At 39.5% G+C, this 23,172-nt stretch overlaps 1 long non-coding RNA gene across 1 annotated transcript; it reads right to left on the minus strand.

Moving 5' to 3' along the window:
• Nucleotides 1-1,436: 1,436 nt before the first annotated feature.
• LOC120757678 (uncharacterized) lies at nt 1,437-21,149 on the minus strand. The gene is made up of 3 exons (XR_005702610.1): nt 21,025-21,149; nt 15,020-15,118; nt 1,437-1,949 (listed from the first exon to the last, which is right to left on the minus strand). It is a non-coding gene; the product is annotated as an uncharacterized LOC120757678 (long non-coding RNA).
• Nucleotides 21,150-23,172: the final 2,023 nt, after the last annotated feature.

Here is a 23,172-nt window from a genome sequence, read left to right on the forward strand (position 1 = left end):
ATACAGTCTTTGCAGGCCAACATTTAAATATGTCTCCTTCATTCTCCACTACTCACAGGCTCAGCTAAAATCTGGAACTGTTGAGAACAGTGACCCTAAACACACAACTCACATAGAGAAATATTTTGGTTGTTATTCGCTGGCATCCAAATGACAAGCTACACTTCACCACTGCAACAGCAGGGACCAACAGGATCAGGGCTTCTTCACCAGCAGGATGAGCTGGGAGCCAAGGAGAATCCCAACACAGTGGGGACCGCCCCAACAGGATGTCCTGCCACAGGAGATGAACAGTGTCAGGATGGCAACCTGTCCCCCTGACCCCTCCAAACAAGGTACACTGGTGAATGGCACCGAAAGTCCAATCAGGACTCCAGTACAGATCCAGAGCCCATCTGGGAGGCATGGACAAAAGGTTGAAGATGCTTTTGGCTTTGGAAATAATCCAATAAAAAGAATAAATCCATAAGCCAGGACAACAGCAGACAGGAGTAGGCACAAGGATATTTCTGATGGAGGGAGGCCTGGGGCATTTGGAGGGGTAGCAGGGATTGGGGTCCCAGCTGAGACTACTCCAGTTAATCATAGCTTACAGCTGTCTTACAGGCCCCAACATGCATTTTGCATAAAACAGTAATGGCAGAAGGAATTCCTACCAAAAGTGTTAATTTTGCACTAAATGATAGAGGAATTGAAACATCGAATTTTTAGCCAATATCTTAAAATGGAAGTGCATATGAAAAACATATTTCTTTCTTGGGAGAATAAATTCTTGCTGTGAAAATGCTCACTTAAATAGAAACTAGGCTTTCCACAGGAAGCAGAATTTAGTGGAAAATACTCTAATGGTAAAATTTTCTTTAATGGAAAAAAAAAAAATCTCTTTTCAGTGTTGGAGGAAATGAAATCCAATTTTTCTTTTTCTAGGCTTAATCTTCCCATTGTGTCTGAATCTTTAGGACCCACAGGGCTCATCAGTATTAGAGTCTTGTAGTGAAGAAGATAAAGTACACACAAAAAGAGGCACTATGGAAGGACATATATTCCTCAGAACATGATTTCTTCCCTCCTACCAGCAAGAGGCAAGATATGCTTGCTTCAGTCTCTGCTGATGAGATAGTACTTTAAGGAGGGCTTGTGCAAATGAAATGATGGAGGGGTAGGATTTCTTGTGATTGGATTTATTTTGGTGCTTGGGGCATTCAAAGTTGCCATTGAGTCAATGAAAATTTGGCTTTCCTAAATCAACAGCAAAGGAGATGTAGCACCACTCTGCTGATAAACACAATTAGACTTGTGTGTAATGTTAAGGCTCCAAGGCTTTCAAGTGATTTTCTTGACATTTGTACTTTATTTGGGTCAGCTCTTAGAGGGTCTACAGCAGCTGTGGTTCCTGCTGACTTTAGTGCACACTGTGCATGCTCAATAACCTTCAGAACTTGTCCTTTAATTTGCATTTTGAAGATACTTTAGAGCAATTATCAAGACATGTTAGTCTGCTACCCTTTAATTTCTCCATCAGCATGATAGAAGCTGAACAGCTTGCTTTGGCATCAGCGAGTTACGGAGATTTTCCTGCTGTTAGACCCGCAACAAATGATGTTGGTCTTTGCAGACACCTGCCTTCAACACAAAGAGTCTGTGCAGACACGAAGACCATCATCCATGCGCTGCAAATGTCAGTTAAAAAGGTAGGCACGGGGAGAGCACCTTTACTTATACCACTGCAGTACTCCAGTGGCCACATCCTAGTGCAGTGAAACCCTTTTCCAAAGTCTGCAGCCATCAGTCAGCTGGTTTGAACATCACAGTCTGGTCACAACAGAATTGACTACCTGAAGCACATTATTCATCTTCACGCGGGGTAAACAGGGATGGTTTGTGTTGGCAATCATCTCTTTAAAGTCCAAGACATGAGTTCTGCCTTGATTTATGCATTTTCATAACAACTGTAGTCAAAAAAAGAAAAAAAAAAAAATAGACACGGAAAGATAGGGTTTTGTCAGGTAGAAATTTCCACTCACTAAAAGAATGCTCAATTTTGAGAATTGAAAAAGGATAAATCATAAAATTATCATTCTGAATATAGAGCTGTGTGGAAGTATTAACAGTTTTCAACCAAACTCTTTTGGTTAGCCATTTTAAAATCAAAACTTTTTTTTTTTTTTCAATAAAAATTATTCATTACTAAAAGACATTCCTCATGAGTAAAAGAATGAGTAACAGTACAGATTACATATCATAGAATAGTTTGGGTTGGAAGGACTTTCAAAGGACATCTTTTCCAACCTCCATGCAATGAGCAGGAACATCTTCAACTAAATCAGGTTGCCCAGAGCACTGTCCATACAAGTTTTTTTACAATTATATTCTCTTATTTATTGATCTTAAATCTTAGGGGGAAAAAATGGAGCAAGATGTTTATCACCTCAAATGCACAAAATTCTGTTGCAATTCTTACAGACATTAAGCAGTGACCAGTAGAGTTTTCCTGTACTCCTATCACATTCATAAACACCTTTTCTCATGCACATACTTAGGACAAAGATTAATTCAAAATCTCTTTGCCGGCAGTAACCTGTATCTATTATTTTGAGCCTTTGGGTGAGAAACTGGAGCTTGTAGCTTTGGACCAGATGTTTCTTACTGTTCTGCCAAGGAGCCCAATATTTCAAGAACTATTAAATGTATTTAAAAAGTTTGTAAGAGACCATTTTGCTATGTTTAAAACACATTTAACGCCATACGGTCCTCCAAAGCCTTTCATCTTCATTCAGCTTGATAAACTTTACCTAATTAATCATAGAAATTACCCTACCTTGTTATCTGGGAGACAAGCCAACAGAGCTGAGGTTAAAACACTTTGATGAAAAATTATGATCATTTTGTGTTTACCACAGTGATTGTTCCATGGATGCAGGCAGGAGCCGAGTTTGTAATTCAAATAGTTCATTCACTTTAAAATGGCTTATAAAAGACAGAATGAAAGGCAACCAACACTACCTATTAGTTTTTTAAATTAGCTTATGAATTTTAAAAGTCATTTCATGGAAGAAAAAACCAACAACACCCATTTATGGGAGAATAAGGATGAGAACTAAATACAAAAAATCAAGAAATAGAAATCAGTTTAAAAGTGCAGACTTTTTTATTCTGATCCTATGTACTTGTTAAAATGGTGGTCTATCACTATAAATTATCAGAGAATTAATACAGGGCATAACCCAAATTGGATTTGAATACTGCGCAGAAAAAAAGCAAATGGTATTTTGTGCAATTTAGTAGTATACAGGATGATTCACATTTCCTATTTATCTTCCATTTCACATTTAGAGTGCAGAATAAAACCTTAAAAAATTAAACAAGATTTTTCCCTTTTTGAAGGGATCATTTTTAATTATTCCAAAAATAAACAGCAGTCACTTAATGGGTTTTATATATACAATTGCCACAATTCACCAGATATATAGTGAAAGCAGCATTAGAAGGTAATGCAAGAAAACCAAGACAAAACACTGCATTTTCCTCTCATGTGTGTTGAGATGTGCTGCCTGCACTTTTAGGGTTTTCCAGATGCAGAAGAGCCACAGAGGGCTGGCAGCCCTGTTCCAACCCCTTCTACACCTCCCTCTGCCATTATTATCTGGCTGGCCAAACCACTGGTCCTGGAGCTTAAGGTTCACATTTACTTAGATGGAAGATGTGTAAACCACAGTTTGCTCTGCCAGAACTAGCAGGTTAATTGGAGCCAAGGAGACATCAATGATTTTAATTTAATTACAGTTTTGGGTTTGGTGGTAAAATCATACTCACAAAGAAAATTTGTGGTGCCCTGTTTTAAGAAGCTTATTTACAGAGACACTGACCATCTGCACTTTAGATGCCAAGCATCTGACGTTGAACAACAGAAATTAAAGTGCACAAAAGTCAGGATGAATTTCAAAAAAGCAGCCATATCTAAACTCACAGAGTGAAAGAACAAAAATTAGCATAAGATTTTCCTAGCAAAACCTAATGATGCTATAAATTGGCAATGAGGACAATACTTGAACATGTGTTATCACTTTTTCAAGTGATTAGAGAAGAAGCTACAGTAACCAACAATTTTTTGAAGCTGTCATTGATTCTGTTGCATGTAATGACGTGGTCATTATAACTCTGGACAGCACAGGTTTTCTTGATCAAATTAAATTATGTAAGTCAGACAGAAAAACTGTGTCTTTTTTTATGTTAGTATTGCAACAAAGGATAAAGAATGGATTTATACCTTCTGAGTAATCTCATAGGTTAGGGAATGAAATATTCAAGACACTCAGAAATACGTACCTACAAACCTTGATCTTCTCATATTCTTAAGCAGGGAAAGTCAATGTGATGACTGAGAATGCAACAACTGTCAGGGCTAGTCCAATGCAAAGTAAGAGTTAAAGACCTGAATATAAAGCAATGTTGGAACACTACTCTACTGAGCAATTTAATTTTAAATAATTCCAGTCAAAACCACAATGGGAATGAGAATCTCATCACCAGGGATGTTCACCATCCCATTAAAAGGGACAAATAAAATGAATTTATAAAATTAATGATTAAATAATCCAACAGAGAGAGCAGCTCCACCTGGGTATATCAGTTACTAGTGATGCTTTTAAATCAAAGATTAATCTCAATTTTTAAGGGACAAAAGCCATTAATTTACATAGATAATAGACCTATACTAGGTGAACAGGCACCCAAAAAACTGAATTAACTTTATGTTCATTCACTATTGACAATAAGCTTGGAAAACAGTGTTTTGCTTACAGTTAATTCCCATAAGGAACAGTACAGTTTAAAAAATTGTCCTCAGGAACAGTATGAAATTCCTGCTATTTGATAAAGCACTACCGGGCAAGCATAACAGGAAACCAGCATTATTTGGATTCAAATCTCCAAGCAAAAAAGTTCTACAGAGCAGCAAAGAATTTATTGTGATATACCCTGAAGTCCTTATACAGCTGAGTGCCTGAGGAGATGAGAAATGACCTTTACTACAGGGTCAGATTTACCAGCAGGCTTGAGAGAGAGGTGGGAGGCTTTGAGCTGATATTGTTCACACTTAATGACCCTCCCTCTCCTTGAAACTGGCTGCAGAGACAGACATGTCAAACATATTCTCTTGCAGGTCTTGAATACCAAATCTGTTTTCGGTCACTAGAATACTGAAGTATGTTTCTCAGTATTCATTGGGTTATCATTTTTCTTCTTAGTCTTTCTGTAACATCTTGCTAAGTGGCGTAACTTTCCAAAAGACAGGAGGTTTTTGACTTGAGCTTGGGACCACAGAGGAAAGATCCTGCCATTTGTAAGAAATAACTTCACCAGAACAACAATTTATTGGTAGAGGGCATACCTAGGACTACATTCCCAGGACCTAGAGTTACTTCCAATGCCCTCTGCTCACAGCACTACCTTGGGGGAAATAGTTTTTTCTCTGCCACATACGTATCTTTGGACATCAATATCTTTGATGATAGATTTTTTTATTAATATGATTCTGAGACCTTTTGTGCTAGTGTGTTGTTTAGTTTCCTGCCAGCGTACCCAGCTGCAAACATAAAGACCCAAAAGATATTTGACGTTTTCTGTTACAGAGGCACAGTAGGATTTCTGCTTTGCCAGCAGTATATGAGACAAGGCTTTCATCTCCAGTCCTTTTCTTTAATACATTATCATCTTTATATACATCAAGAGCATTTATGTTTGATCAAGAATCCAGGCCCCACTGTGATAAGGGCTGGATAAAGATGGTCAGGAGAAACATAATTTTCATTTAATGGGAGCACCGTTTTGTTTATTTGTTAGTCTTAATATCAGGATATTTAAAGAGGTGCCTAATTTTGGATTTAAAAGGCAGACTTCAAGCTTGATAGACAATTTGTTAATAACTTTTAGCAAAACTTCAATGTGAGAATTGAAAGAGCACTCACACTGCACTGCTTCCTTTCTCTTCAAATTAAACTGCATTTGCTGCAAAGTTCAGTTTCACTGCCCTTGTCCAGCTTTCCTACATTGCTAAAAATCCCTAAGCAGAGCCTTTCAAAGGCTCATTACCCATTTCAGCCCTGAGGGCAAAATCTTCTCCATCTTTAGGCCAGCGGTATATTTGTAGTCTGTGTGATGTTGACTTGCCCCTTCTGCAATGTCCAATACCTCACAAGGATATCTGTAAAAAACAGACATCAAGAAAAAACCTTCTATCTGTCATCTTGGACAGAGAGCAGAAGTGAAAGAAAAACTAAATAATATGTTTCTACCCACATTTTTCTGCTTTAGGTTTTTGGGTGTATTTTTAATTCCCTGGTGTTGCCTTTGCAGCTCTCTCTTAGCAGGAGCACAGAGATTGCAACATCCTTATCTCTGCAAGCGGAGGGAGAAGGAACTCAGCAGTGCCTGTCTATTAAAAGAATGAAATCAAGGTCTCTGAGAGAAGTAAAAGTAAATCAAATATCAAAGTGATGGAAAAGAAATTGAGGAAAAAATTCTGAATATTTTCAAGGAGCAGTAAAGAACTGGTTGTCCTGCCCAAAACTTTTCTCCCCTGCTTCTTACATTACTTGGGGATTTGAGGAAAAGTGAAAACCCTCTGATACCTCATACATAAGAGTGATAGCATTTGTCTTTTTTTTTGCCCTATTTGTCTTTCTTTGCCCTTTTCATGTGCTTCCATGTGTCTTTCTTACAATTCATATACAGAAAAGTAACTTCAAAAGTAACACTTTATTGCAAAATCAAGCGCTGTAAAGCTAGGAGATGCCAGGATTATTGATGCACAAGAAGCCTTAATTCAGGCCATTTTGTATATAAATTTGTTTTTTAATTACAAGCTCATGTACTTTTTCTTCCTCAGGGTGTCTGACTTGTTCAGTGAAGGTTTTTTTTTTTTATCCACAACATTCAGTGTCTGGCCTGCAGGCCTTATTTAAACTACCTTGTACCGAATACAAAATTATATCATTTGTTCCTAGAGCTCCACAAAATTTGAATACATGCATCTTTATGGCACCTCTCTGCAAAACTGATAGCACTACCCTTTCAGGAGGGGAATGAAAGCACCGAGATTCAGGCTGCTGCCTCCTGAGCCTCCTAAGTGCGCACAAGTCCTTGGCATGTGCAGTTTCATTTTTCCTCAGACTCTGCTTCTTTGTTACTGCATGGTTTGAGTAAGCATGTAAGCAATATAGAAAGACAGAGATGTCTGCTGTGAAAAAAGTAGAGGTAAAGCTTCTTGAGATAGACTAGCACCTCCCTGCCCTGCTTGGTTTTCCTCTCCACCAAACTCTCCACATCTCCCACCCCTGCTGTGGCATTGCCCCCCTGCTGCTGCCTCCTGGTTCCCTCTCCCTGCACTGCTAGCAGTAGTTTTCAATTTAAAACTCAGTTCAGCGCTGGAGCCTCTCATCATCATTTTTGTTTTAACATTACAGAATGACACATCTTCCCCCAACCTCCATCTCGCAATCAGACAAACCATTTTGGCTGTCAGACAGGGAAAAAATACCAATTCCCTTACAGACACAGACGAGCTCTCAGCTGGAACTGCTAGTCAGGAAGTTACTACTGATAGACAAGGTGGTCTAAAAATACCCCACATAAAATGGTGTTGAGGCACCACTACTGCGGCCATAAAACCAAATATTCAGAAGTTATGAAATGCCAGCATGCAGGACCTGTGTACAACTCTGACCCGGCCCAACAACCAAATCACTTCAAAAGCCTCACTAGCTGATACAATGCCCTTTTTTACCTGGATATTACAGCTGGAGATACATCTTCAATCAAGCCATTTTTTTCTACTGGAATATGGCAGGCTACATGAAGGGTTTCACCTTAAAACAAAGTACTGAGGATTTTATCATTTACCACCTGCCCATGTTTTAGCTGCCCCATTTCCTCATTCAGTGATTACTGTGGGAAACTGCACTTACACAGACTCCAGTGCTTGGCTGATGGGGGAAGCCAGCAGGGAAATCCACCCCTGGCCTCCCAAGGGTCATGCTCCCTCCACAGCTCAGTGGCCAACTAGGCAGCAGGGAGACGAAATTGAAATCCAAATGGTTTGTCCCTTTCACATGCTGTAAAAGCATCTTGAACATTTTCAGCTTTTCCAGCTCTGTCACCTTCAAAATAAATGTTTCATTTTTTAAAGTATTTCAAGTATTATCTTCAAAAATAAACACCAGAGGAACTGCGGTAGATTGCCTGCTGTTATTGACTCTGGAAGGACTGCTGACTGAAGCGCTACACACCAACAGAGCAATAGCGATTTAATGCTCATTAGCGTAGAGAGCAGTATCTCAGTGAGAAGATTAAGAGGCCAGGAAAATCACTGAATTTCTATTCTTTGTAATTCAAGGTAAGAAGATACATTCAGCATTTTTCTGTTCAAAATCTCCCAGAGACATGACCACCATGATGGGAGATAAGACGTACCCTCCAGTACTCACAAATTCTTTTAAAGGATGATTTAAAAATAAAATATTGTTCTGCAAGGGTGAATCTTGATAATGCAGCCTTACAGTATCTTTCAGAGGAAACAAAAGAAAGGGTGCAATGCTGCTGCAGTTCAGAAATTGCTTTATTATCTGAGTCACACTTGGAGCAGAGCAGTCTCCACTCCTGGCATCTATCACAAAGCATCAGAAGAACAGTGCTGAGTTACAATTTTAAAATTACAATAGAAAGAGGCTATTATTTCCACTTTGTAAGACTATGATAGAAGCCAGGTCTCTGCTATCTAGAATAGCTGTTTCCCCCCTCAGCATGTTCATTTCTCAGAATGTGTCTGTTTGGGGCTCATTAGAGCTTTTTTTGGGTTTTTTGGTCCAAATATTTTTTCCTTCCTACTGTCACAAAGAAGAGAACTGAAAGAAAGTCGGCTTTTTTTTATTTCTTTCTTTTTCTGTTGGTTTCCCTACTGATATATTTGCTAATACAGTAATTAAAAGCAAATTATACTCCTCCATAGCTACAGAAGTAATTATGGGCCATGTCTAATAACGGTTGCCAAAACAACTAACAACTCTCAAACCACCTCATAGAGCACTTTTTCCCCTGTGGGTCTCTAACAAGCTCAGCAGCTTCTTTCCTTTCCCAGCCAATCTGTCTCAGCACTAAATGTATATAAATACTATCCTCAAAATGTTTCCACGGTTTCATTGTCCTCTGGCTCCTCACTACAGATCAAACCTTAGTGGATGTCAGAGGTGAGATGCTCGAGAGCACAGGGACAGGCAAAGCAGCAGAGTAAGGCCTTGAACTCCACAAACTGTCATCTCTAGTATTTATACAGCTCCATGGCTCCCACTCCTGCTCCTCTCTTAACTATTGCCTTTGCAAACTTCATTCTCCCAAACCATCACTTTCTCCCCTTGCCTGTTTCCTTCAGCATTAGTTAGACAAGCCAGCCAGTGCACAGATCCATTCTTGAAGAGTTCAGGTGCCTCACATTAAAGCCACACTTGGCAGGACACACCAAACTGGTAAGAGAGCCATAACATGATGCTACTACAGTCCTGCTCTGTAACAGTACTGAGGTATCCCTCAGTGAGGGATGAGAGAGCACCTTCCCAAGCACTCTCACTCTTTCCCAAGGAGCTCATCATTCCTGTTGGATCCCTTCTAGACTTCTTTTCCTGGAGGGCCAAGTGCTGTGAGCAGCTATCCGGGAGCACTGCTCACTAGTGGAGGAGCAGTAGGCATCTGTGGCTATAAAATGCAATTATGTCCTAGCACGTCCACAAACTAAAGGGATGAGCTCCCCTCGTGTGCTGAAAATACTCTCTCTGGAAAAACGGAGGTCCTATTCTCTGTTTCCCACACTCCTGGTATAAAAGTCTGTTTTAATGTTATCCTTTAGATCCTTTTAGCCTAGGCACTAAAGATTATAGTCATTTGTTTCCTTATAGAGATGCAAGGCATTACTCAACACGTGTGATAAGAATGCATCAAAGAGAGAAGCAGTAAAATATTTCTGGTGCTGTATTAAACAAGAAAGTAAAAAGCAGACTGAAATACAGGCTTTTAAAAACAGATTTATGAAATATAATACAATTTCATTTCAGTCAACATTTCAAGAGAAGAAAAAGCTGAATTTGGGGAGGCTCACATCCTTTTTTGTTTACAGTTTGTACTGTCTTTCATCTCACATTTGACTAAGCCACTTAATTCAAAGAAGATGAATTGTTAGGTCACATTTAGTGTCAGTGAAATGTGTCTGAACAACAGCTCCAGAAAGTGATATAATCCATCGCACATGCAACCTCCTGGGGAGCCCAAGAACGCTGAAGACAATTACTAAAAATTAAGAAAGAAAAGCAATTATGCATTACCCTCCCTCTAACTTTTTAAGAATCAAAGGTGTTGAAAATAGTATGCCCTTGGGTTTTGTTTTTATTTCTGTTGTAATAATGAGCTATGCAACACATTCTGGTTTGTTTGTTTCTCCAACAATGCACTATTTCATCTTATAGCAGGAAAAATAAAGTTACATTTCTGGAATAAGCCTGGAGTGACACAAAAGTAAATCAAATCATTGAGGTTTTTTATTTTTTTATGGATTTGCTATTGTTTTGGTATTTGGTACAGTTCTTGTCTCATTGAAGTCCAGGGAACTTTGCCATTTATAGCAAAAAATTAAAGAATTGTTCTTGCTCTCTCTGTATCACCATTTTTCTAATTAATATCACCAATATAATTAAGTACATCTAATATTTCTGTCAAGGGAGCAGAATATGTATTCCTATGAGAGTACATGTGTAGTAATTTTCAGACCTCACTTAGACTCTTCTGCTTGTACTAAGTTTTCTGTTTTCATAAGGATTTTATTTATTTTACATTTGACACTCTGAGTATGCATTATTTGTTGAAGTAGCTTCTTTCACGATCCATCTTCCCTCTTTAGCACAATTTAGTACAATTCTCCAATTTATTTGGCTCCAGAGTCAAATTTATGTCATGTGTTTTGCCAGACAGTGAAAGCACAGTCTCGTACAGGCATTTAAATCAATCAGTTCATAAGCTCTCAGTCCTGGGGAGCCACTCTATTGAAAAGAATTTATTACCAAAATACAAAACTGTGTATCTGTAGAAATAAATCTGTAGCTGCAGTACATATATCAGCCAAGGAAAGCAGATCAGGTAAGGTAGTGTCTTGTGAACAAATGCTTTGAATTAATGCTTGTGCTATGTGAAATAGATTTTACAGCACTTCCAAAAAAAAGAGTCCAACACATTCTTCTTAGTACTCGCTATTATATTTCTGCTTGTTGCCTTTTAACTTACTGTGGCTGCAGTCCTCAGAGATATGATGCATCAGTAAAAACTCATCACTATGTCCTACTCCGGCTGTTTTCCAGCCCTAACACTTTAAAAGCCATTAGAGATGGACTACGAGACTTCTGGCACTCACGAACCTGAAAGATTCACAGTTCCCGTCTATGACTTTGATGTTTGATGAACCTCTCCAATTTTAGTCTTCTGAAAATCTACCCTGTCATTGCCAGCCCATTCGTTGCCCATCCTTCAATCCCAGCACCAGCAGTGGAAGGACTGTCCTTCTCCTGTCCCAGTCAAAGGGCTCCACCATCACCTGGACTTGGGGGGGAACAGGGAGGAGCCCTCCAGGACAGGTACCCAGGGGCTGAAATCATGGCAAGGAGCCTGGAGAACTGTTGTGCAGAGGGTGCCTGACTCTGGCAGTTGGGGTGCTCAAAAATACCAATCCACCTAGCAGGTATTTTTCCCTTTAAATTTTCATATCGGTTAAGCTCTAGCCCACATTTGAGGGATAATGCCAGCACTACCTAAGCACTTAGCTGACCATATGTTCTGGATGAGCTGAGCAGGAATGACCACTCTGCCCACCCACAGACATCTTGAGCCCTCTGCACAACACACCCTTGTTCTCAACCTAAGCAACAGGCGTGCTAACACCTAGAAATAACAATCAGAAATAGAGCTTAGGTGGCTAAGGGCTGCTGACAAGCTATCCTTAGCTTTGTAAGGAAGACAAGGACAATGACTATAGAACTGAACACTGCTTGCTTGCTTAAGGCTGCACACACATGTAGCTTTTGGCAGCAATATTGCTTTTCACTTTGTCTCTCCTGTAGCAATGAAAGACTCCACAGCAAAAGGTAAACTTGAACTGAAGGAGGTATAGCAAAGAACTGGTAGGGCCATTAGGAAAAGATGCTATAAGAACTTGGCAGACACAACAGCAAAAGGAATACTGGGCAGAGGTGCAAGAGATTAAGCATGAGCAATTATGCCTCTAATGGACCTACAAGGCTATACTGGCCCAAGAACGAAAGGATATATAACAAGCCTGACTAACTCAGGCTGAAAATAAGGGGAAAATTTCAGATTGCCTCAGCAGTGTAGTTCTGGAAGGGCTTTAAAAAGGAAAGTTGCATGCACAACATGCTGGGACTGAGAAATCACCTGTAGCACATAGGGCACGTGGAAGTACTCCCTACAGGCTGCTCCATGCAGGGATCTAGCTGCTCAGCACAAGAGACAGCTATCTGTGCCAAACCCTGCTGATCAAAACATTGGTGGTCCAGGGCTGAAGTGATCTCAGTTGTTAATAAACTCAGGAGCAGGAGCACAAAGGTGTCAAGGTGAAAGCTGAAAGCTTATAAAAAGTGTCTATACCAGAATTCAGTTGATAGTTTACAACCCTTTTTTTTTTTTTTTTTACTTAATTAGGCTGAATAATTAGCATTCAGCCTGATGGTGTGTGAGCCAGCCAAGTGATTTAATTTTGAAACACACTTTTCTTATATTTTTATGGAAACAAAACAAGGAACAAATTCAGTACAGTATTCCATTAAAAGAGCATCTGTAAATGTTCATTGTTATTGATACAGGACACAATTCTGTCTTGGCATAAAACGGGTGTAACACCAGGGCTGGATTTGGCCAACCCTATTAATTGTTCAATAGTAAGTTGTTTAACCTAAAGCTGAATAGATGAATATGACTGAATTATGTTTTAAACCTATAGGTTCAGGTCAAGCTTGACAAGGCCATCAAGACAGGGAAACAGATGTTTAATCATGTTGTGTCACACAGCAGCAATGCCACCTTGCAGAAGAAAATTGTTTACTTTCGAGGTAATGGACCTCTCAGATCTAACAAAAGCCATGGTAAATGCAGAGCAACACAAACACTCCTAATTAAACTACAGAATTCCAACATTTTCTGCTTTAAGCTACACATCTTTCAGCCACATACTTATGGATAAGAAATAATAGTCTTTTCTGTATATTCTGCTGTCATTACCCTGATGCAGACCTCTGCCCAACAGAATACGAACACTAAAGTTCAGTGTGTCAGAAACAGCAAACACAGAGGGGCAAAGATGTATTCATGGCATTCCACAGAAGACTTTCTGAATTAAATGTATCTGGAGGAAAAAAGGTTTGAACTGGAAAGCAGAGGGAAATAATAATTTGTGAAGAATGTATAAAAGCTGCAGTTTTGGAAGGAAAGAATTAAATAAAAGCAAGTACAAATGACAAATAAGCACATAGTGCAATGCAAAGGAAGATAAAAGGGTAAATAAAATTAATTACAGAGAAGGAGAAGGATCTAGAAGAAGAAAAAGCAGCCTGTTAGGAGACGTTTAGCCATACTTAGCTCAGCACAACAAAACTTTGACAAGAATTTCAGGAGAAGAGGAAATGGTAAATGGTCCATAAGCAGAGGGAGATGACAGCCTGCTCCAGCTTTGTGGTATTCATGTTTTTCTGTGGGTAGAGAACCACACTCCAAGAGATGTCTCTCCTCTAACCTATGCCGGGAATCAAAAGGCCTGCACCATACCTTGCAAGCAAGGGAGGTTTTCCAGAATGCTGGTCACATATCCCACCCCACCCTCATGCTGGTTATTAGAAGAAAGAAGGAGAAACCTGACATTTGCTGTCATAAGGAATGCGATGTGATGCTGCAGGAGCTCACTTGGTGTCTGACCCTCTCCCATAATCATCCTCATTCACAGGAACTGGCAAGAAATGTGGAAGGTCAGTCCATGATGCGGACCCACCTGAACACGTCTGGGATTTTTCAGCCTAGAGGCATCGCACAACCTCTTTTGCACTTGTGTGAAAGACAGTAAATTACAGTCTCTTGTGGTCAGAGCAGTACCCAGGTCAAAGAGGAGATAAGAGAGTACAGACTGTTCCTTCATGATTTATAGGCGAAGCGCTCCGTGCCGGTACAGCGAGGAGGTGGCTTTGCACCACACATTGTGATGCACTGGCGCGAGCCAGGGTGGAGATTGGCAAGGGGAAAGCAGAAAGCTATTATTTTTGAGATTGTACTGTTCTGGGACTACAGATACTCTGCAAATTGAATTCATATTGACAGTATGTAGTAATCAAACTATTTTTTTGTTTTCTGGAAGAGAAAACTTCCAGTCTGTTCTCAGCTATGCAGAGAACAGTGCCATATTTCAGAACAAACAGTATTAATTTTCCTTCTCCACTCTTAGATTAAAATAGGATTTAATTCCATGACCAGAAAAAGTACCATTAATAACTGGCTTATTCCCTGACAGTGTACCTAATAAAAATATACTGGCTAATATTTTGCTTTCATTCTGTTTGTACCACAGATACATTTGAGAACCAGAGCCAAAACATCTTCTGACACTGATCAAATAAAACTATGCTATTTTACAGTTATTATATGTCATCAAGGAAAAAAAAAAAAAAAAAAAAAAAAAAAAAAAAAAAAAAAAAAAAAGGTAAGTAAGTAAGTAAGTAAATAAATAAATAAACAAGCCAAACCAACAACAACAACAAACCAAACAAACCACAAACCTAAAGCTTTACTCAACACCTGCCTTACCCCCAAGGATTGCATTTTCAAGGACTGACTTAGGAAACCACGTTCCTGGGTCTCTGGAGACTTTCTGCTTGCCAGAGTAGGGAATTAATACAAAGGAAATGTGTAAAAAAAAGAAATTAAGTTTTACCTTATATAATGAGGTGTTCGGTGTGAATGCAAACATTGTCAGTAGCTGGTTCCTGGTACTGGGGATTGCAGGGCTTGAAACAGCTTGAAACTACTGATCCTTTAAGGGGGAAAGAAAAAGAAAGCAGACAAAGGAAAATGTACTGACTCTTTATTATTTTATCTTAGGTAAATTTTGCTGTAATTACTCTATCTGCTTAGCATTAGTACCTTTGCTACCACAAACAGTAGCCATAATGCAGTTAAATTCTGCAGGGCAAGATCTGTGACTTCAGCAAAGCCACAAACAAGCTGGGCTAAATTATGTCCACTAAAGCCATGGAGAAAATTCACTTCATCCAGAAAGAGACAAGATTACAAAAAGCTAGAAACTTAAATGTAGTTTATATTTGTTGACAAAGAGATCTTTGTTTTATATAGGATCTGAATATTATCAGAGTCAAGCTTTCAGTATCTTAAATGAAGCTGTGACATTACAGACAAAAGAGACAAGCCTGGGAGTGCCAGTTGAACCTATGGCATTGAAGAGCTGTACTGGTAACAGAACTCAAGATATATCTGCTCTTTACAGGCACATGGCTCTGGAGAATGAAACCCCTTTGAGAAAACGGCTTTTACCTGATAAATCATCACCCTGCAAGTGAAAACTCCTACTTTGTAGGTTTGGAAGCAGGTGGCAAAAAAATCCCAAACTTCCAAAAGTTAAAAGGCATCATTCATAAGAATAATTACACCAGGTTACACTGAGAAATTCAGAAATATGGCTTCTCTTTTTAGAGGTCATATGGGAGAAGAGATGGAGTACACAGGGACTTTTTGGAATGTAAACTGCAGTTTTAGATTTTAAAAGATCAGAAGCTCAGCTTGATCTAATGAAGGACAGCTGTTTCTTTGAGAATCAGCATCCTTGCTAGATCAGAAAGCAAAAATGGAAGAGCTGGACAAAAAAAAAAAAAAATACTGGTCCAGTTGAAGAAAACTTTTCATTATGATCAATTATTTTTTCTTCATTATAAAAAGCTAAACTATTTTGGCTTGTTTTTTCAATCTGCATTGCATTTTAACATAAGTAAATAATCACTTCAAGTTGAAAAATTTTGAAAACGCACTACAGGCATTTTAAATTGCATTTAAAATATGACATAATATCCTGCAATAATTTGTGAAATAAACCCCTTGGAAATACTAAAAACCAATTCTTTATGAAAAAAAGTTTCATTATTTATAAAGTACAATTGGTACATACAAATTTGGTATAAAATTCATAGTTATAAATACCATTAAGCTTTTAGCAAAATCTGAAAACTTTCAATATTATAATTGCCATTAAATGATAAGTGTTTAAGGATATTTTCAACTGAGAGGTAATTTGTAATACAAATTTTTAACCTAATTCTTTAGAAATAATTTGTAAAATCTGAGTTACATAAAATTAAATCAGCCTGGAAGTTATAAAATTAATGCAGTCTTAGTTTAAATGTAATCAAAAGTCTCTCTCTTAAATTTGCCTATGTAGAATTTGCATTTAACAGAGTAGATTGTATTTCCTTCATATTTCACATGTATGAAAATGGTGCTCAACCAATGATGTAAGATAAAGTTTCTTAGACCACAGATTTAAAGTTAATAAATTCACGTTATCTTTTCAATCTTTATCTATCTACATCCTAATTTAAGTTTTATACCAGGCAAATGATTTAGCAAAACAAATATATTTCATTGCTGTATTGAAGAAGCAACCTAATTTGATGCAAAATCATAATTAAAATTCTCATTCTAAAGAAAAGTCTTTTTTTTTTAGTGATATCCTTGTGTCTTAACTGGAGTTTCAGGGTGATAGACGTGGAGGTGACATAGCAGGGCAAAGCTGTGAAACTCTGCATAGCTGTCATATTTGGGTTCCTGAATTATTGTACCATGAAAATGACATGACCTTTTTTATAATGTCATTGGAGGGCATTCTAAATGCTGTGTAACCTCACAGCTGGAACTGCTGTGTAAACTCACATCAGGCAGGTCAGGTCTCCTTCACTGATGATAAATATATGCCCCTACAATTTCCCAGAAAGACACAACTTCTCCCCTGAGGTTCATGAAGGCTTCTGAGTTCAGAGCATCTTCTTCTCACCCCAGATGTGAGAATCAGCAGTTACAGAGCAATTTCAGCAGCAGCTGGTTTTTAGCAATATCAGGACAGCAGGCCAAGACCCTCTCTGGTGAAGCTCCATTGCCTAGCATGATTTCGCACTTTATTTTAAACAGAATTGGCCCAGGCACCAGACTTTGCAGGCAATGCTGCTGCAACTTCATGCAGAGACCAGCAAAGAAGAAGATGAAAAGTGAAAATAAGTAATGCATATACATATCATTGACATGATCACCTAAATAAATCCAAGCCAGTAAAACAGAAAGATGACACTGCTGAGAAAAAGACAAACAATGTCAGAGAAAGTCAAAAGGCATCCTGGTGTTTTATTTTTATTTCGTTTCTATACATAAACAATGCTTAATATTTTAAGGTACTCAAACATACTTTTTAAAAGAAAATCTCTTTTAAAAAGAAAAATTCTTTTCTGGTCCCCATAAAAAATACTAAATCTACTTGAAAGCAATCCAAAATTAGAGAGACAAGAAACAGAAGGAGTCCTGGCTTTTCTCCTCCCAGTCAATAGCCAACACAGTATGATAAGGAATTTATTTCTGGTCTCTGCCTGTATTTCCACAGTGCAATGCAGAACTGCTAACACACAGTACCTCACATCAGCTTAGACACCACTGAGACAGAGACACAATGCTTGCCAGGATTACAGATAAGACCTGGTACCTGGGGATGTGGCTAAAAAACGCAACCAGCTCCAAAATTCACAGAAAAGATGGGAATAAGGATATTCCTGGCAATGATTTTTCAAACCTGGAGGAGTTTGTGGTGCAGTGGATGAGCACTGTGCGCCTCCCAGCCACGCAGAGACGCAAAATCTTGGCTGAGTGCTTTACTTGCTCTCAATGTAACTGCAGCAAGCAAGAAAATGAGCAGCATTCTCTTCAGAACAGTGGGGAATAAACCACAAATTGAGTGCTCTTTTCTAAAGATTTTTTTTTTCCAGGGGAAGAATGCATGCGCCTGAGATTTTCTACAGTTAGATTTTATAACATTTTCCATTGCTTAAATTTTCTCCTACTGGTAAGAATTTTTTTTTACCACGTGAAGAGGTATTTCTGCATCCTCGTATTCCCTCAGTTGTAGGTTGGATGCATGTTCCCCTTTTATCTCTAGCAGTCATCTCTCAAGCAACAAAATCTCCCAGCTCACTGTTTTCCTCAAAATAACTTCTGCCAAGCCTCAGTCATGATTTTGCTCTTCTACTCTGAATTATTTGTTTGACTTTAGTCATCAGAATTCCCAAATCAAAAACCTGTATTTGATACAGGGCCAGCAAGAAACCAGTGCTTTATGAGGGTTTTTTCCCTCAGTGGTAAACAGACCTCTAGTGAGTCTAGAGAGGTATGTGTGTTTTCTAAACAGAGCACATGCTTTGAGAGAAAGGCTGGGAACCAGACATAGGTTTAGAAATCCCAATCAGCATAAAATGTTGCATTGTGCCATGTAAAGTTCTATTTTTCAAAGTACATATCATCTGCCTTCTCATAGGCAATAATTTGTGGAATCAGTTTTTAAGCAGGTATCATTTCTCCAGGTACTTCTGAAACCTGCAAGGGGCAATGGTTAATACTTGTTGGAAGAGGAGAAGTTTATCCTAATTTTGTTAGATCTTTGTCTTTGTTAGACCTTCTCTCATCTACCAAACAAGAAGATATGACAGAAAATTACAAAGAAAGCATACAGACGTCTACCCATGAACTTTGTGCCGATGATGAAGCGGCAGTGGCTGACTCTATTCAGCATCTCCAAATGAGTGAGCAGGATGCAGAAAACACCGCAGTCAAAAAGGAATGGCATTGCATAGTCCAATCCATGACAGATAAGCATGGGATGACACTGGAATGCATGATTCAGGAAAAAAAATCTGCATTGTCCCACATGAAAACAAAAGAAATTAATCCTAAGGTTTGAGGACTGCTCTAGGGAGGACACGCTTAGTCTGCAAAAGCACTAACACCCTTCCAAAGCTTCCTGAGCTATGGGGTGGACTTCAAATCTCATATTGCCCAGGCTGTCCATCTGTCCATTTCCAAAATGCAATCCCAAATACAGCATGGATGGAAGAAGTGATAGAATCAGTTTTCAGTATGGGGAAAAAAAACCAAAACAAAAAAAAACCAACAACAATAACAACAACAACAAAACAAAACAAAAACAAAACAAAACAAAACAAAACAAAAAAAAAAAAAAAAAAAAACACACTCCAAAATGTCAACCTGTTGTTTTGAACTAAGTTTTCTGAAGGAAAATCTCTGATTTTTAACAGATTTGTTAATTAAGAAGATATTACAAAAATATTTCCAAGACCTAATTTTCACCTAGTGATGTGAAATCACAGCAGAAGAGGCTCTGGAAGACCAGCTCTTAGAGCAATTCTGAGCCCACCACCTCTCTTCTCATTTTCTCTCTCCTGAACACAGCTGCTTCACAGGCAGCCAACTCCCTGGCTGAGGGCAGCATCTCCATGGAGTTCCCAGCAGGGCCTTAACATGCTAGGAGTGCAAAGTCCCCCAGGATTCTGTGAGCTCTATTGGGTATGCATTAACTGTGATGGAAGCCACTATTTAAGAGTCATTCTGCAGATGTACCAGATTATTAGAGTGGCCACTGAGGGTTTCCAGTAATTCCTTACATATTCCCTTGGAATCATGGCTCTGTCCCACCACTGTTCATGAAAATAACTGAAAAACACCCCAGAAATTAATGCCATAATGGCATAAAAAAGCTGCTTGAAAACTGACTATGTCTCTCTCTGACTAAATGACTTGCAAAAAGTTGCAATGAGAAATTTTAAGTGGAAGAGAAAATAGTCCCAAAAAAAAACAGATTTAAAAAATCATCTAGGCTCACTGAAATATTTGTTTTAACATTTTTTCTGAACATTGTCAATTGAAAATGAAATTAAATCTAACACTAAACCCCTTAAATGTTTCATACCACCTTTGTCAAGCTCTTCAATAAAAATCTCTGTTGCCTTTCTAAATGCCACTGCATGCATAATTTTTGCAACAATCTTGCTTTTATAAAGCACAACTTAAAATGTTCCAGCTGAAATTTTCCAACAAGTTTCCTTCTGGAGAGGCTAGAAGAACATACTAAATAAGATTTCAAGAAGAAATCAGGGCTAACCACCACTCATAGGGTGGAACCTGTACAGGACTACAGGCATGAGAAAACACCAGATACATGAACTGGTATCTGCCACAGAGCAGTGAATGCCCACATCTGGGATAAGATTTGTTTAGGCACCTTGCTTGTGTTCGTGCTTCTCTGCAGCATAATTAAGCCCCCAAACCACAACAGCCTTAATCAGATGCTTACAGCAAATGTAGGAATGGCCTCTCTTAAGGGAATTCCTGTTGGCAATACCACTTTAACAGAGAAAGGCTAAAGAGATTTGGGCATACTACACTAAAATGAACAGACTTCACACACCCATATAACTGCCAAGCAAATGTATATCTTGGAGTGCCTGTGTGATGGAGTCTCCCATGAGCAGATGTACGCAGTGCAACAGGAAGCTGCAATGGCACAGGCGCTCATTTGGGGTGGGACTCTCCCCACAAGTCTCAGTTGTGGATGTTTCTCCCCCTTTCTTTCCCTGCAGCCCTGCTAAGGTCATGATGTCAGTAATGTCACTCTGAATCCCAGAGAAACAGCCCTGGAACATCTGCCTTCCCATCCCCCATTTGGACCAGTTTTCTCCACCCTAAAGCTTCACTTCATTGTGCATGGGGGGCGAGGGGGATAGAATATGACACCAAACCCAGGGAGCAAGCCAAAGTAAGAGCTGCAGCTCATCAAGTACATGACAAGAAAGGTAATCTTGTCCTAGTATCACTCACCTTGGCAGACCACAGTATCTTTTCCCCTGCCAGTGACCAGCCATATCCTCCAACATTGTTTTTATGTTCTTATTAAGATTCAGATGGATGAATTCAATGATATCAGTACATTTAGTCATCACTTTTAGCTGTAAGCAGTTCTGATGGTAACTTAAAAAATAAAAAAAAGAGAGAAATAAAAAAGTTTTTTCTCAATATTCTCCATTGTTCCCATCAGCCACCTGCAGATTCTTTAAAATTCAATTTTTGTGTCTCCAGCTCAGTTCAGTCTAATACAGTATTTTTGATAAATCCCAGATGAAACAGTAATACAACAAGATTAGAGGGAAAACAGACTCCTAACTTTGATCCATTTTTCTGATGTTTAAGAACAGAATGGGGACCCAAAAGAAATTTGTCAAAGTCTCACTCTTGCCAACGCTCTCTGGGCAAAACCCAATACATCTCTGAGCACTCCTTTGGGTGAAGAGTCTGTCACATTTAGAATGGGAAACTTAAGCACCGGCGATTATGCTTGCATTTCCAGTCATGAATAAAAATGAAGTGCTCCTAGGAGAGGAGAAGAATTGGAGGCTGAAGCCAAATTTATCAGCACAGAAAAGTGCCTAATAAGAGCAGGTATGGAGCCATAGTTCCCTTCTCAGGGCAGCCCAGCTCCTTTAGCAAGCTGAACCTCTACAAGGGGCAGAGAACCAGCCAGAGGTTCTGGCTGTGTTTGCTAGGCCAAGCAGCACGTGGTAGAAGATGTAGTGAAGGTGGTAGGTGAGGGCCATGGAGTTTCCAAAGGGCAGGACTGCAGTGTTGTCTGCACTTGGTAGGCACCCAGAGCAAGCAAGAGGACAGGAAGCAGACCTCGATGTGAAAGAGCACTGCTTGTTATACAGGGACACTTCTCTCCCTCCAAACCCTGTCTGGGAGCCACAACCACCCTGCCAAGCCAGCCTCCCCAAGCAGCTGTGGGGAGACCAGCAGGCTGCAGAGCCAGATGAAGGAGGAAGGCACAGTGTCCCATTGGCTTTGGTGTGAAGACTGGGGGCTTTGAGTCCATCAGGCTTGAGGATCTTACTGCAGGATAATACATTGCTCATATTCACAAGTTTGGTCTTGATAATGATTTTCAAATATCATCTTTGCATCCAGTTATGAACAAGAGGTAAAACAGTTCCAGAACAAAGCTTTGTTTACCCAGCAGAGGAGATAAGGCTTGGGCTAAACAGCTGGTGGTAATCTTTAAATATTTGTCAGCTTCCCCCGGTGTCTCCTGCATTTTCAGTTGCAGCTGTCATAACCAGCAGTACCATCCATCTGCCTTGGAGAGCTTGGCCAAGAGCCCACTCATTTTGTTGACTTTTGCTTGTAATTTTTTCCTCCCTGATTTTTCCCACCCGTTCCTCTGGCACAGGTTTGTTGTTATCTTTCCTCCTCACAATGAAAGCAGATTCAGCAGCATCCTCCCGTCAGGCAGGGACAGATTTGCTACAGCCACCTGTCCTTTACAACCTCTCATTTTAGTTCTGAAACCAAGTTATTATTTCACAGAACCTGCTTGCCTTTCAGTGGCTGTCCCTGTAGCTCCCCTCCAGCACACATCAATTTGCAGGGATTTTGAATTTGCTTTCTTCCGATCCAAGATGCTCATGCTGGTGAAGTTATCTGCTCAAATGAAAGAACTGATGCCCCAAAAGCACTGTGAGTTTCCATAATCCCTTCCCTAGGGAGCACTGTCCAGGCTCCAGGCAGGATAAAAAGACAAGTCTGGTCTCGCATGGTTGCAGCAGAGGAAGGAAAATGAAGGTATTACCTTATGCTTTTGGTGTGGAGGAAAGACCCTGACTGAGACAGCTGGGATTGTCATGTAATGCTATCATTACATTCTGCTTTTAGAAGTAAGGCTCACTATAGGCTACAGAAATTAGTGATCACGGTGGCTAACACAGAATCACATTGATCCAGTGAGTTGTGCAAGCGTGAGCTTAATGCTTCTGAAAACCAGGTGTGACATTGCTCGGAACAAAATCCTTTCTGCATCAGAGACAGATACAGCCTGGGCACTGAGCATGATGTGTTCAGAGCTTTCACTCTGACTTCAGTCCATCTCCCCAGAGGGACAAAACCAACTGGAACCCTACACCCCTGGAGTGTCAGTAA

Source organism: Hirundo rustica, chromosome 1, assembly GCF_015227805.2.
Source record: "Hirundo rustica isolate bHirRus1 chromosome 1, bHirRus1.pri.v3, whole genome shotgun sequence".
Classification (NCBI taxonomy): domain Eukaryota; kingdom Metazoa; phylum Chordata; class Aves; order Passeriformes; family Hirundinidae; genus Hirundo; species Hirundo rustica.